This window comes from Saccostrea cucullata, unplaced genomic scaffold (assembly GCF_032062105.1).
Source record: "Saccostrea cucullata isolate Sc308-1 unplaced genomic scaffold, CSIRO_AGI_Scuc_v1 ctg161, whole genome shotgun sequence".
Lineage (NCBI taxonomy): Eukaryota > Metazoa > Mollusca > Bivalvia > Ostreida > Ostreidae > Saccostrea > Saccostrea cuccullata.
Genome location: NW_026935527.1, coordinates 592,636 through 607,382, shown reverse-complemented (window position 1 = coordinate 607,382; position 14,747 = coordinate 592,636). Strand labels below are relative to the sequence as shown.

General features: G+C 35.1%; 1 protein-coding gene across 1 annotated transcript in view; it reads right to left on the bottom strand.

The window, feature by feature from the left end:
- LOC134243140 (putative uncharacterized protein DDB_G0293878) overlaps positions 1–14,747 on the bottom strand; it is a 476,688-nt gene that overhangs the window by 56,901 nt on the left and 405,040 nt on the right. The window lies entirely within an intron of this gene.

The window sequence follows — 14,747 nt, the reverse complement described above, 5'->3', positions numbered from 1 at the left end:
AGACATAAAGTTCTTTCATATAGTGTATATTGTTCATTTTAAATGTTCCAGAGTCGATGTGCATCTACAATTCAGCTTCTCATTATATATGAAAACAAAACTCTCAAAACTTAAGATGTTTTCGAAACTCTTTGGAGCCCCACTTCCTGTCATTGCAATTAACCACATGGTATTTCCAGTTTAAATTAATTGTCTTTAGCTTTTTTTCCTCTTCATAATAATATACTTAGAACAAAAATCCCATATACATGAAATTCTTCTGCTTCTTTTTTTTTATTAAGATATTAATTGGATGAAGTGGATAAAGGACTTGTCATTGTTAAATTTTCTAATGAGGTATAAGTAATTTTTCATTCCTTCATAAATACACTGTACATCATTTCGAATGCCAGTCATTCAGCGGCATTGCTTTGTAAAGTACATATGTGCTTTTATCATTCATTTTCTATAGCCATAAAGTTACATATTAACCCTATTTATAGATTTAAAAGGTGAACCTGCAACGGTTTAAAAAGAGAAGAGTTTGCACCTTTCAACACAGATATCTCGCAAGCTTTACTCTCTCCAGAGTACACGAAGTACACACTTTGTCATCTCCCGGCTAAACAGACCGTGTGGTAATAAAATAAGAGGCCCCTCGCAACAACGCTCAGCTGAGTTCTTGGGGGGGGGGGGGGGGTGTAGTTCTTGAGAAGAAGATTTTTTAAAGACCAAATCCTTTTTTGTACCAACTTCGGTAAAAATTGGCCTTGTTATTCTTTTAAAGAAGAAGTTGAAAACGTGACTTAATCTTTCAGCTCAGGTGAGCTAATAAATAATTTTAAAAAAGGTGCAAATTGAGTACCACTTAAAAATATCTACGGTATATAAAAATTTGAATGTTTTGTACATGTAAACAAGTACTTCACATATCGATAAATAAGGATACAATTTATACAAAACCTTGTTTGACAATTCATCGTTTTTCTAATCGACCTTTTTGGAATATGCGTGATTATACGAGGGGTGATCAAAAAGTTCGCAAACTATCTCTATATCTACAAAACCACAATTCAGATTAGAATGAAATTCGGTACACACATAGCCATATACAAGGTCTATAAATAGCATATGCTGAATAAAGTTTCTCTCCTTGTTTGTGACGTCACAATGTGAAAATGACGTCACTATTTAGGTCACTTGTGACGAAAAATGGTTGTCTCAGTCGAACTCGTTCAACAAACGACTGTACAATTTATTGTAATATCTTAGAAATCCCTCTACAGTATCATATAATAATTTGTACACAGTTTATTGAGATAAATGAGTTCCTATAAATTTAATTAATGATTGGATTAATCGTTTTAGTGAAGGAAGGCTGATGGTTAAAAATGATGCTTGTCATCTTGCCCAGTGAAAGCAAGTTTGAAAAGATATGTATTTTTAATTAAGCAATTTACTATCAAAGACCTCTAATTAGCACTTTGAAAAATAGTTGAATATTTGAACAATGATATAAGTATTAAATACCTAAGATATCGTTTACTTTAGATTTTAAACATATTAGATATGATAAAAAGGATGCACCCATTCTCTATCCACCCTGAATAAAAAGGTCTCTCCTGAGACAGAAGATTTGTGTTTTAATGGTCGCCATGCTTATTTTTGGAAAGGATGTTATTATCCACCCATTCTGTTGCCGAGATATGACCATTTCTGACAAATTAACTGCTCTTGTCATAAAAATTAACTCACATGGAAAGATATATAAAACTCGGAAAAATCTTTTAACTTTTGTGACAGAACGCTACGGAGGGGGTCACGTGACCGCCAATATCACGTGATTCGCGCATGCGCAGAACGGTGGTTGATGTGCATTAAAATCGGGGAGGATTAATTTAAAATATAATCAACATTAAAACCAAATATTGTTTCTTGTATGGAAGTTATTCAATTAGTTTGCGAACTTTTTGATCACCCCTCGTAGTATGTACTAACCCTCCCCAGATAATTTCCAAATTCCTTTCAGACTCATGCATAAACAATTCAGTAGCTTATCAGTCATATTTTAAAGAGTAAGTACATTTTTTTCAAAGCCTGGCAATTACAGAGTAAGATTTTGACCTCTGTCCATCTGGCATATCGGATATCTTATGATCTTATATGGTGTCTGCACTCTGCAGCATTTTTCTTTCAAGTTCAATGGACTTTTTCAGTTGCATGACCGGTGGAACAAAGTAATATCCTCTACTTAAATTTTTCATATTGCATTCAATATTACATATTAAAAAAAACATTTAAATCAAGTTTAATTAAGAGCTTATCTGGACGCAAAAAACCAAGAGGACCACTGAAAGTGAAATTAAAGAGCAATTATTAAAAAGATTTTTAAAAATGCCCTACAAGTTGTTGCACTTAAAATTGAATAGATCGGTCTCAGTTGTAACAAAATGCTTAAAAAAATGTCCGATTTAATTTGTTGCTTTTTAAGGGTATATTAATCCAGTAAGATGAAAAGATAGAAGAGAGAGGATCAGACCTCTAGTTCCCGAGACACTGTAAACTGTGTAACACGATACAAAGGAGGGGCCCAACAGAAGGAGGAAAACAATTCCTCAGCAACAATACCATAATTAACTCAATCTCCAGCTATACGACTGTACCTGTGGAGAGAAAATGGCATTTTCGAATTAAGGAAAGCTTTCCTCATCGATTGAGTGACAAAAAGCCGATTAAAGCTTTTTGTGTTAGTCTTTACTAATATAAATATCGCGTGATTCTGGATAAATTCTCACCACTCCTTGTCTTTTCAAGTATAATCTGGTTATCATTTATCAACTGGTGTACATTTCAAATGTAACAAATCGTTCAATTTCAAGTCACACAAATCAAAACTTACCGGCGGGCCACTGACCTTTTTTACGATTGTAGTTAGATAAATGTTATATAATTTAGTCATAAATTTATTCTTTTGTACTTCATATGTAAATTTTTTTTTTCATTTTGTAACGATCCACACCCCAAACCCTTTCCAATGAAATTTAGCATAGCAACTCCCTGCCATTTTGCAAATACATAAATAAGCAAATTCTGTCTGTTAAAACACTGGATAATTAAAAGTTTAAAAAAAACACTTATTTCCGGGCGAATTTCATGGGTGATCAAAAACTGTATTTTTAGCGCAGGGGCATGAGGAGAGTTATTGCGTTTAATAAAGGCTAAATAAATCAAACACCATGGATTGTGTAAAATAATTGAATATATACATGTAAAAATATACTTCCCTCCATGTAAAGCGACTCCGTGGTCGAATAAAAGTAGAGGTCGCTTTCTCGGTCGAACCTTCTTTTTTTTTTTTTTTTAAATACTTTTTTTTTTAAAAAAATAAATTATTCAGCAATTTAAATGAAAAATATATTAGGTTATAAAATCAACATTACAGTGTGATAAATATTCCATATAAAAAAAAAATCTCCACATAATAAAGAATTTTTATATGCATATTAACATACATGTATTTTATTTCCACCATGTTCTTTTAATAATTCTCATTCAGCGCGAATCACGTGAATTTGTAACGATCCACACCCCAAATTTCCCTGCCATGCAAATACACTGTTGTCACAAAAACTGTGAACTAATTGAATTACTTTCAAAAAATAAAATAAAATAAGGCTTTAATGTTCATCATTTTTAAATTAGCGCTTTTCTGCTCATGCGCGAATCACGTGATCCAGGTTGTCACGTGACATGCTCCTTAGCGCTTTTCTGACTCGTAGACTCGTATAAATATTTCTTACCATATGTGCCAAATTGCATTCTGATCTGAATTGTGGTTCTGTAAATATAAAGATAGTTCGCGAACTTTTTTTCTTTACAAATGAAGATCAATCTCCAAGGCCAAGACCAAGATTTAAAAAAAAATGGTAACCGAAGAAAGGGTTCATTCACATGGAATACTAAGATTAAAGCCCTAGCACGAACCATTTTAAAGTAATGGTCAATGACAAAGGTTTTCAAAAAAAGGCATACTCCAATGTCAAGGTAATTGGGTCCAAAATGTTGGCCCTGCCTGGGGGAAATGTTATGTCACCAGAAAATATATTTTAGTGAAATATGATAGCCCAAGCTCTAACTGTTTTCAAGTTACAGGAAAAGTGTTGGAACCGAAAAGGAAGGTCTTGTCACAAGAAGTATACAGGTGTTATATGAAAGCCATAGGACCTTCTGTTCAAAAGTTATGCCAAAAGTTAAAAGTTTTTTTTCAAAAGTAGTTCAAATCCAAATGCCACTGTCAAAAGATCAAATATATTTAAAGCAAATCTAAAGAAAGGTCCGCTCATATGAAATACAAGTTTCAAAAATAAAGAACAAATACCTCTGTTTGTGCAAAACTCAAAGCAAGGTTAAAGCTTGGTGAAATGTTGCAAAAGCAGTTTAAAATTTAAGATCAAGGTCAAAAAAATCAAATATACTGGTACATAAAAACGTTCTTGTCACAAGAAATTTATAATTATGAAACATAAAAGCTATAACGTTGGGTAAGCTAAGTTTTTGTGGAAACCAGACAAATAGAAAAAGCAATTAACAGATTTATGGACGGACCAAAACTATGTGTTCCTAACATATTAACGAACAAGCAGACAGACGGACCAAAAACTATGTACCCAAAATCTAATCGATAACGGGGTATGCGCATAATTTTTTTCCCCTGATAGTACTTTACATATGTCATGTACTCCCGATTGTTTTGCTTGACCTTTGGTAACCCGCCTTGACGCTCCATGGAAGTTCAACTTGGAAAAGCAAATGAGAAAGCAATAGGAATCCATGGTTTTAGATATGTGAAATGTTTATAATATTCACCAATCAATATGAAAGAAGGTTATTACGAGTTGTGAAAATAGCAGATATTTGTTACCAATTCCAAGATGGCAAATAGGCATGATCTTCAGTTGCTTAGATAATAATTCAAGAACCACTCATTTATATCTTTCAAAAATCTATGTTTATTATAAAGTTTGAAAAACTTTTTTTGAGGTCAATGATTTTGATAACAAGCTGTTTAACATTTCTCTCCTAGGTCGCAACGCAAAAATTATAGATGTACAAGAAAATAATTTTCGCCGTTCAGATGACCAGATATTTCGATGCCTGTTGATCTGCTAAAATAACATCGTTTTTTTTTTTTTTTTTTTTTTTTTTTTTTTTTTTTTTTTTTTGTTTTTTTTTTGTCTGCTTTAGTTTCTTACAATGCGCAGGTGTAAGCATTTGAATTTTCAGAAAGCATCGACATGTACAAGTATTTATATTGCCCAAAATGTAGTGTACCGGTATGGCGTTTGTCATAGCCATTGCTGTCTGGTGCATGGTCGACCCAATCAGCGAATCATTGCTGGGCCTAATAGAGGTAACACACTGCTTTCCTGTGTGTTTTGGAGAGCGTTTGTAAAAAAAAAACTGGTTCATTGGTGGAGAGCAATGTATATACGTAATATCTACCTGCGTTATTGGTGGTTTTGTTTTAAGGAGGCTGGGGGGGGGTCAACAAATTATTTTTTTAATTAACCACCAGATTTAACTTAATTTTTTAGATATGATGTCTTAAACTGTCAACTACCATTTGGCAAAGAAAAATTTCATACATTCTAGTTTTAAAATTTGAACATTTATATATATCTTTATATGGAGCTCTTCTTCTAAAGGAGATCAAAATAGTCTGAAAATGGCCACAACCCCCCAGCCTCTTTAAGAACGCTGTTTGTCATTAGAGTGTCAAAATAAACCTCCTGTCCACACAGAGGATTTTTTTTTATAGTAGCCCCATTTACATGTATTTGTTATTTAATTTCAATCTTGTTTCCACTGCATATAGACTCCTTCAGGTTACAAGATCAGTAAATCAAACGTGAATTATGTCATCAATGTAAGCTAATTTAAATAATCTCTATAGTATGAATATATATTTCTATATCTGCGAACTCAACCAAAAAAAAAATGTCTATGCATTTCGAAAATCCCATCATTTATTACATTTATGATTTTTTTTTCTATTTTTACTTTTCAACAATATTTTAATACACATTTTTAATTAAAAAAAATCTTTATACTCTGACATTTTTTTCACACAAAATAAAATTATACTTATCTTCTTTTCAAATGTGTTTTCTTTTTCAGACTTATCAATATCGCCATGGATAATGCAACAAGATGAGTTAGTGAAATATTGATGCGCCCGTATGACAGCTTGTGGAGAAGGCTGAAGTTTCTAAAACGCAAGTCAATATCCAAGGTCAAATATACGAAGATGTCGGTATCCAAAGAATGGTATTTAAGTCAAACGTCTAGGTCAAATGGTCAAATAAATGGTCCCAAAGGGAAGGTTTTGACACATGAAATACACATATAAACTAGAAAAGTTCTAGCACCAACCATACAAAACTTAGGGGAGGGGTTTAATATTTAAAAAGTGAGCAAAACTCCAAGGTCTAGGCTAAAAAGTACCAAAAGAAAGGTCTTGTCACAAGGAAATTACATGTGAAATATAAAAGTCCTAACATCAACTGTTCAAAACTTAAGACCAAGGTCAATGTTCAAGGTAAAATTTTGCAAGGTACTAATCTTTCAAAAGTTATGGACAAGGTTAAGTGTTTTAAAAGCTAGTTTATCTCCAAGGTCAAGTTCAAAGAAAGGTCTTGTCTCAAGGACAATATCTATGAAATATGAAAGTCCTGTCCAAGAGTGATAATGAAGGTAAAGGTTTTTAAAAAGTATGTACAATTTTTTTGTGCTCAAGAGAAGGTCTTTTCACAAGAAAGTTCTAGCACCAACCGTTCATAAGAAGACCAAGATTAAAATGTATCAAAAGTAGATCATACTCCAAGGTCAAGAATAATTTAAAACTATTTGAACTCAAGAAAAGGTCCTTTCATAAGTAATATACATGTAAAATATAAAAGCAACAGCACCAACTGTTAAAAATATATAGCCAAGGTTAATGTTTGGTAATTTTTTCATCAGTTGGACAAACCTTCAAGAAGTCAAATATGTTGGTACCCAAAGCAAGGTTTTATCACAGGAAATATAGATGTAAAATATATATAGCCCATAGCTCCCGACCAATCCAAAGTTATGGGCAAGGTTAAAGTTTTTGCGAACTGTCCGTCGGTCGTTTAAACTATCTGTCCGTTAATCTGTTTTCCGCAAAAACTTTAACCTTGCCCATAACATTTGATTGATTAAGACTATGGCTTTCCTATTTCACATGTGTATTTCTTGTGACAAGATCTTTCTTTGAGTCTCATCGAATATGACCTTTTGACCTTAAAGTCTGACCCAGTTTATCAAAATCTTAACCAACATTTACCTTGGCCATATCTTTTGAACACTTGGCCCTAGGGTTTTCATACTTCATATATGTAATCCTTGTGACAAGACCTTTTATTGGATACCAACTTTTACCCTTTGACCATTACCTAGGAGTTTCATCTACTTTTCAATTAACTTTAACCTTGGCCATAACTTTTGAACAGTTAAGGCTTAGGCTCTCGTACTCCTCATGTTTACTTTAAAAAATAAACTTGGAAATAGCTTTTTAACGGTTAGGACTAGGGCTTTCATACTTCACATGTCATCCTCGTGACAAACATTCCTTTTGATCCCAGCAACTTTGACCCGTTAACCTTGACCTTGGAGTCTGACCTACCTTTTAAAAAATTTAACCTTTTGATCAGGTGGTCTTAGGACATTCATGTATTTCTAGAAAAAATACCTTACTTTGGGTATCAACATATTTGAATTGAATTTGAGAAAGTTAAGCCTTCGCTATAAGTTGCCATACGAGGGGATCAGTGTTTCACAAACACATCTTGTTTGGACAAGCCGTTAACTTCATATATGACTCTTTCTACTACTTACATGGGTATATCTCCAGAGAGACGGATGGAGTGACTGCATGGAGTTCATATCTAGAGGACCCCCTGATTCCTCACTGGATCCGCCACTGAAGATTGTAAGCAACCACGCAGTTTATTTACTTTTAGTGAGACTCAAGACGAAAACCAAAATCACAAGTGTTATTTTTAAGTCATTCTTAGTCTAGAGGATACAAAGAACATATTTTGCTTGTATTACCTTAGTTTCACGTTATATTATCTTTTCAGCTAGGGAAAATGAACATTTTATGGATCTAATTGAATCTTTGACCTGAAGGATGAAGAGATACACACTAAAAGGTTTTTTGATATTGGTATAAGATAAGATTTATTGAGACTTATTTTGGGCTCTTGAGGGCAAACAAGTAAAGAATTTATAACACAAAAAAGAAGAAAGTTAAAATTGATAAGAGCAACATGGTGAAATAGAAAAGGGGGGATTAGCAATAGCAGATGAGGATTATCTATAATGAATGTTTTGGGACATACATACTAGTAATTAATAAACGTAAAGAACAGTATATAACATGTATATTTTTACAAGTGTATATTAAGTAGATTACATAATGCAGTAGTTTTTTTTTTTGTTAATTGTTAAATTTTTTTCTTACTTCGAACTCACTAACACTCAACAGACTTTGTTTTTATTTGTTTAAAACTTTAAAATATTTTATCAATTTTATTTTTTTTAATATTGCAATTTCCAAGATCGTGATTTCTTCATATACGTTATATAGCAAAAAGTTCTTGGGAATGTTCTCAGGTCTATCTCAGTAAGTTGATAAAATAATAGAATAAGATATTTGTTGTCTACATATACTTGACACTCTTAATAAGAAGTACTCGTGTGAATTGTGAAAGCTGGGCGGACGGAAAGTCAAATAGCAGGAACCCTTTAATTAGCTATAGGGAGTTCATTTACGTTTTCTGCTAATGAGAGCTAACCAACATGCCATTTTTTCTAAATTAATCAAGTGTCCACCACAGTACACGTGTAATTGCTTCTTCTAAACTGCGCTGAAAAACTAGGGGCAATGTCTCTGAATAGAAAATTATACAATTGCCAGATTGTCAAAATCAATATGCATGATTAGAAATATGATCACTGCTGCAATAGACTAAATCAAGAATTGTTAAATCTTGAAAATAGTACTCTCCTGAGCATATCTTGTACTTCACTAAACTAAAACAAAATTGTTCACATTTGGAATGGAGTCCAGCACTAAAGAGACGCAGCGGCATTTATGGCTACTGGTGGGAATCGCGTTTAGAACGATTTCTGTTTAACCAATGATGGTAGTAGAGTCTGTCTATTAAAATAATTCAGGGGAATCTTGTTGAAATTTACAATTCTTTATATGACAACATTGAAAAATTATTATATCAAAAAAAGAGAAAATTTCGGTTTCTGTAATTTTGATGACTTGGGAAAACTTGCTATTCTTAAACAACGAGGTTAGGGTGTTCGATCCATTCAACCATTTTACTTCAATCCCCACGGTGTTGAATTATTTTTAAACGTTTGTTTGAATTATAAATGTATGCAGAATATGTGCATATGTACTGAAAACTTATTTATTGAGCCAAATATCTAATTAATGTAATTAAGTCCTTTGGTTACAGTAGTTACACTGATATTTGCTAGTTGCTACCATATAATTACTACAGTAACTATAATATGGTTATTTCATAAATCATTTTGAAAGGCAAAAAATAATATATTTAGTTTCTCTTTTTCAAATCACGATGCAGACTCAAGTAAAGGAATCATTCCACATGTAAATTAAACCATTTGAAAGTAAAATGATGAAATTTTATATATAGTATTGCCAGTGCGCCCTCTCTGGAAGAATTTAATCAGAAGTTGGACGGTTATTCGCTATTCGCTATTCGCCATTCGAATGGCGAACCGCAGGCTGTCTGCCGTTCGCTATTCAAATTACCGTAAATGTCCTAATAATTTTTTTTTCAAAAAACTTTAAAAACGCATCATAATCCGTGTTTAAGAAGAAAAGCAAAGACTTCACTTAAAGAAGAGGACTGAGGACCCCAAACCAATGCAGCTAGCCTGACCAAAATGATGACTATTTAGCTAGCCTGGTCAAAATTGGATAAAAAAAAAACTGTTGAATACAATAATAAGTATTTGTACATCTTCAAATTTTTACAGGGGAGGGGTATGGGAGGGACCCTTCCACTGTCAAAAGGAATTTATGTTACAAGACCGGGAACCCATTTAGCTAGCCCGGAGAAAATTGGAAAAAAAAAACCTGTATAATTCTATTATATGTATTTCTGAATAAGAGTGCATTGCCCTCGGGTATGGCTAACATCGAAGATCCCATATTTAGACCTTCATATTTTTACAGGGGAGGGGTATGGGAGGGACCCTTCCACTGTTAAAAGGAATTTATGTTACAAGACCGGGAACCCATTTAGCTAGCCCGGAGAAAATTGGAAAAAAAAAACCGTATAATTCTATTATATGTATTTCTGAATAAGAGTACATTGCCCGGGGGCTGGCTAACATCGAAGATCCCATATTTAGACCTTCATATTTTTACAGGGGAGGGGTATGGGAGGGACCCTTCCACTGTTAAAAGGAATTTATGTTACAAGACCGGGAACCCATTTAGCTAGCCCGGAGAAAATTGGAAAAAAAAACCTTATAATTCTATTATATGTATTTCCTAATAAGAGTACATTGCCCTGGGGTCTGGCTAACATCGAAGATCCCATATTTAGACCTTCATATTTTTACAGGGGAGGGGTATGGGAGGGACCCTTCCACTGTTAAAAGGAATTTATGTTACAAGACCGGGAACCCATTTAGCTAGCCCGAAGAAAATTGGAAAAAAAGCCTTATAATTCTATTATATGTATTTCTGAATAAGGGTACATTGCCCGGGGGGGCTGGCTAACATCGAAGATCCCATATTTAGAACTTCATATTTTTACAGGGGAGGGGTATGGGAGGGACCCTTCCACTGTTAAAAGGAATTTATGTTACAAGACCGGGAACCCATTTAGCTAGCCCGGAGAAAATTGGAAAAAAACCTGTATAATTCTATTATATGTATTTCTGAATAAGAGTACATTGCCCTGGGGTCTGGCTAACATCGAAGATCCCATATTTAGACCTTCATATTTTTACAGGGGAGGGGTATGGGAGGGACCCTTCCACTGTTAAAAGGAATTTATGTTACAAGACCGGGAACCCATTTAGCTAGCCCGAAGAAAATTGGAAAAAAGCCTTATAATTCTATTATATGTATTTCTGAATAAGAGTACATTGCCCTGGGGTCTGGCTAACATCGAAGATCCCATATTTAGACCTTCATATTTTTACAGGGGAGGGGTATGGGAGGGACCCTTCCACTGTTAAAAGGAATTTATGTTACAAGACCGGGAACCCATTTAGCTAGCCCGGAGGAAATTGGAAAAAAAACCTTATAATTCTATTATATGTATTTCTGAATAAGAGTACATTGCCCTGGGGTCTGGCTAACATCGAAGATCCCATATTTAGACCTTCATATTTTTACAGGGGAGGGGTATTGGAGGGACCCTCCTACTGTCAAAGGGAATTTATGTTACAAGACCGGGAACCCATTTAGCTAGCCCGGAGAAAATTGGAAAAAAAAAACCGTATAATTCTATTATATGTATTTCTGAATAAGAGTACATTGCCCTGGGGTCTGGCTAACATCGAAGATCCCATATTTAGACCTTCATATTTTTACAGGGGAGGGGTATGGGAGGGACCCTTCCACTGTTAAAAGGAATTTATGTTACAAGACCGGGAACCCATTTAGCTAGCCCGAAGAAAATTGGAAAAAAAACCTTATAATTCTATTATATGTATTTCTGAATAAGAGTACATTGCCCTGGGGTCTGGCTAACATCGAAGATCCCATATTTAGACCTTCATATTTTTACAGGGGAGGGGTATGGGAGGGACCCTTCCACTGTTAAAAGGAATTTATGTTACAAGACCGGGAACCCATTTAGCTAGCCCGGAGAAAATTGGAAAAAAAAAGCCTTATAATTCTATTATATGTATTTCTGAATAAGAGTACATTGCCCTGGGGTCTGGCTAACATCGAAGATCCCATATTTAGACCTTCATATTTTTACAGGGGAGGGGTATGGGAGGGACCCTTCCACTGTTAAAAGGAATTTATGTTACAAGACCGGGAACCCATTTAGCTAGCCCGGAGAAAATTGGAAAAAAAACCTTATAATTCTATTATATGTATTTCTGAATAAGAGTACATTGCCCTGGGGTCTGGCTAACATCGAAGATCCCATATTTAGACCTTCATATTTTTACAGGGGAGGGGTATTGGAGGGACCCTTCTACTGTCAAAGGGAATTTATGTTACAAGACCGGGAACCCATTTAGCTAGCCCGGAGAAAATTGGGGAAAAAAAACCTTATAATTCTATTATATGTATTTCTGAATAAGAGTACATTGCCCTGGGGTCTGGCTAACATCGAAGATCCCATATTTAGACCTTCATATTTTTACAGGGGAGGGGTATGGGAGGGACCCTTCCACTGTTAAAAGGAATTTATGTTACAAGACCGGGAACCCATTTAGCTAGCCCGGAGAAAATTGGAAAAAAACATAATTCTATTATATGTATTTCTGAATAAGAGTACATTGCCCTGGGGTCTGGCTAACATCGAAGATCCCATATTTAGACCTTCATATTTTTACAGGGGAGGGGTATGGGAGGGACCCTCCTACTGTCAAAGGGAATTTATGTTACAAGACCGGGAACCCATTTAGCTAGCCCGAAGAAAATTGGAAAAAAAACCTTATAATTCTATTATATGTATTTCTGAATAAGAGTACATTGCCCTGGGGTCTGGCTAACATCGAAGATCCCATATTTAGACCTTCATATTTTTACAGGGGAGGGGTATTGGAGGGACCCTCCTACTGTCAAAGGGAATTTATGTTACAAGACCGGGAACCCATTTAGCTAGCCCGGAGAAAATTGGAAAAAAAAACGTATAATTCTATTATATGTATTTCTGAATAAGAGTACATTGCCCTGGGGTCTGGCTAACATCGAAGATCCCATATTTAGACCTTCATATTTTTACAGGGGAGGGGTATGGGAGGGACCCTTCCACTGTTAAAAGGAATTTATGTTACAAGACCGGGAACCCATTTAGCTAGCCCGGAGAAAATTGGAAAAAAACCTTATAATTCTATTATATGTATTTCTGAATAAGAGTACATTGCCCTGGGGTCTGGCTAACATCGAAGATCCCATATTTAGACCTTCATATTTTTACAGGGGAGGGGTATTGGAAGGACCCTCCTACTGTCAAAGGGAATTTATGTTACAAGACCGGGAACCCATTTAGCTAGCCCGGAGAAAATTGGAAAAAAACCTTATAATTCTATTATATGTATTTCTGAATAAGAGTACATTGCCCTGGGGTCTGGCTAACATCGAAGATCCCATATTTAGACCTTCATATTTTTACAGGGGAGGGGTATTGGGAGGACCCTCCTACTGTCAAAGGGAATTTATGTTACAAGACCGGGAACCCATTTAGCTAGCCCGGAGAAAATTGGGGAAAAAAAACCTTATAATTCTATTATATGTATTTCTGAATAAGAGTACATTGCCCTGGGGTCTGGCTAACATCGAAGATCCCATATTTAGACCTTCATATTTTTACAGGGGAGGGGTATGGGAGTGACCCTTCCACTGTTTAAAGGAATTTATGTTACAAGACCGGGAACCCATTTAGCTAGCCCGGAGAAAATTGGGGAAAAAAAACCTTATAATTCTATTATATGTATTTCTGAATAAGAGTACATTGCCCTGGGGTCTGGCTAACATCGAAGATCCCATATTTAGACCTTCATATTTTTACAGGGGAGGGGTATTGGAGGGACCCTTCTACTGTCAAAGGGAATTTATGTTACAAGACCGGGAACCCATTTAGCTAGCCCGGAGAAAATTGGGAAAAAAAACCTTATAATTCTATTATATGTATTTCTGAATAAGAGTACATTGCCCTGGGGTCTGGCTAACATCGAAGATCCCATATTTAGACCTTCATATTTTTACAGGGGAGGGGTATGGGAGGGACCCTTCCACTGTTAAAAGGAATTTATGTTACAAGACCGGGAACCCATTTAGCTAGCCCGGAGAAAATTGGAAAAAAAAATTATAATTCTATTATATGTATTTCTGAATAAGGGTACATTGCCCGGGGGGCTGGCTAACATCGAAGATCCCATATTTAGACCTTCATATTTTTACAGGGGAGGAGTATGGGAGTGACCCTTCCACTGTTAAAAGGAATTTATGTTACAAGACCGGGAACCCATTTAGGTAGCCCGGAGAAAATTGGGGAAAAAAAACCTTATAATTCTATTATATGTATTTCTGAATAAGAGTACATTGCCCTGGGGTCTGGCTAACATCGAAGATCCCATATTTAGACCTTCATATTTTTACAGGGGAGGAGTATGGGAGTGACCCTTCCACTGTTAAAAGGAATTTATGTTACAAGACCGGGAACCCATTTAGCTAGCCCGGAGAAAATTGGGGAAAAAAAACCTTATAATTCTATTATATGTATTTCTGAATAAGAGTACATTGCCCTGGGGTCTGGCTAACATCGAAGATCCCATATTTAGACCTTCATATTTTTACAGGGGAGGGGTATTGGAGGGACCCTCCTACTGTCAAAGGGAATTTATGTTACAAGACCGGGAACCCATTTAGCTAGCCCGGAGAAAATTGGAAAAAAACGTATAATTCTATTATATGTATTTCTGAATAAGAGAACATTGCCCTG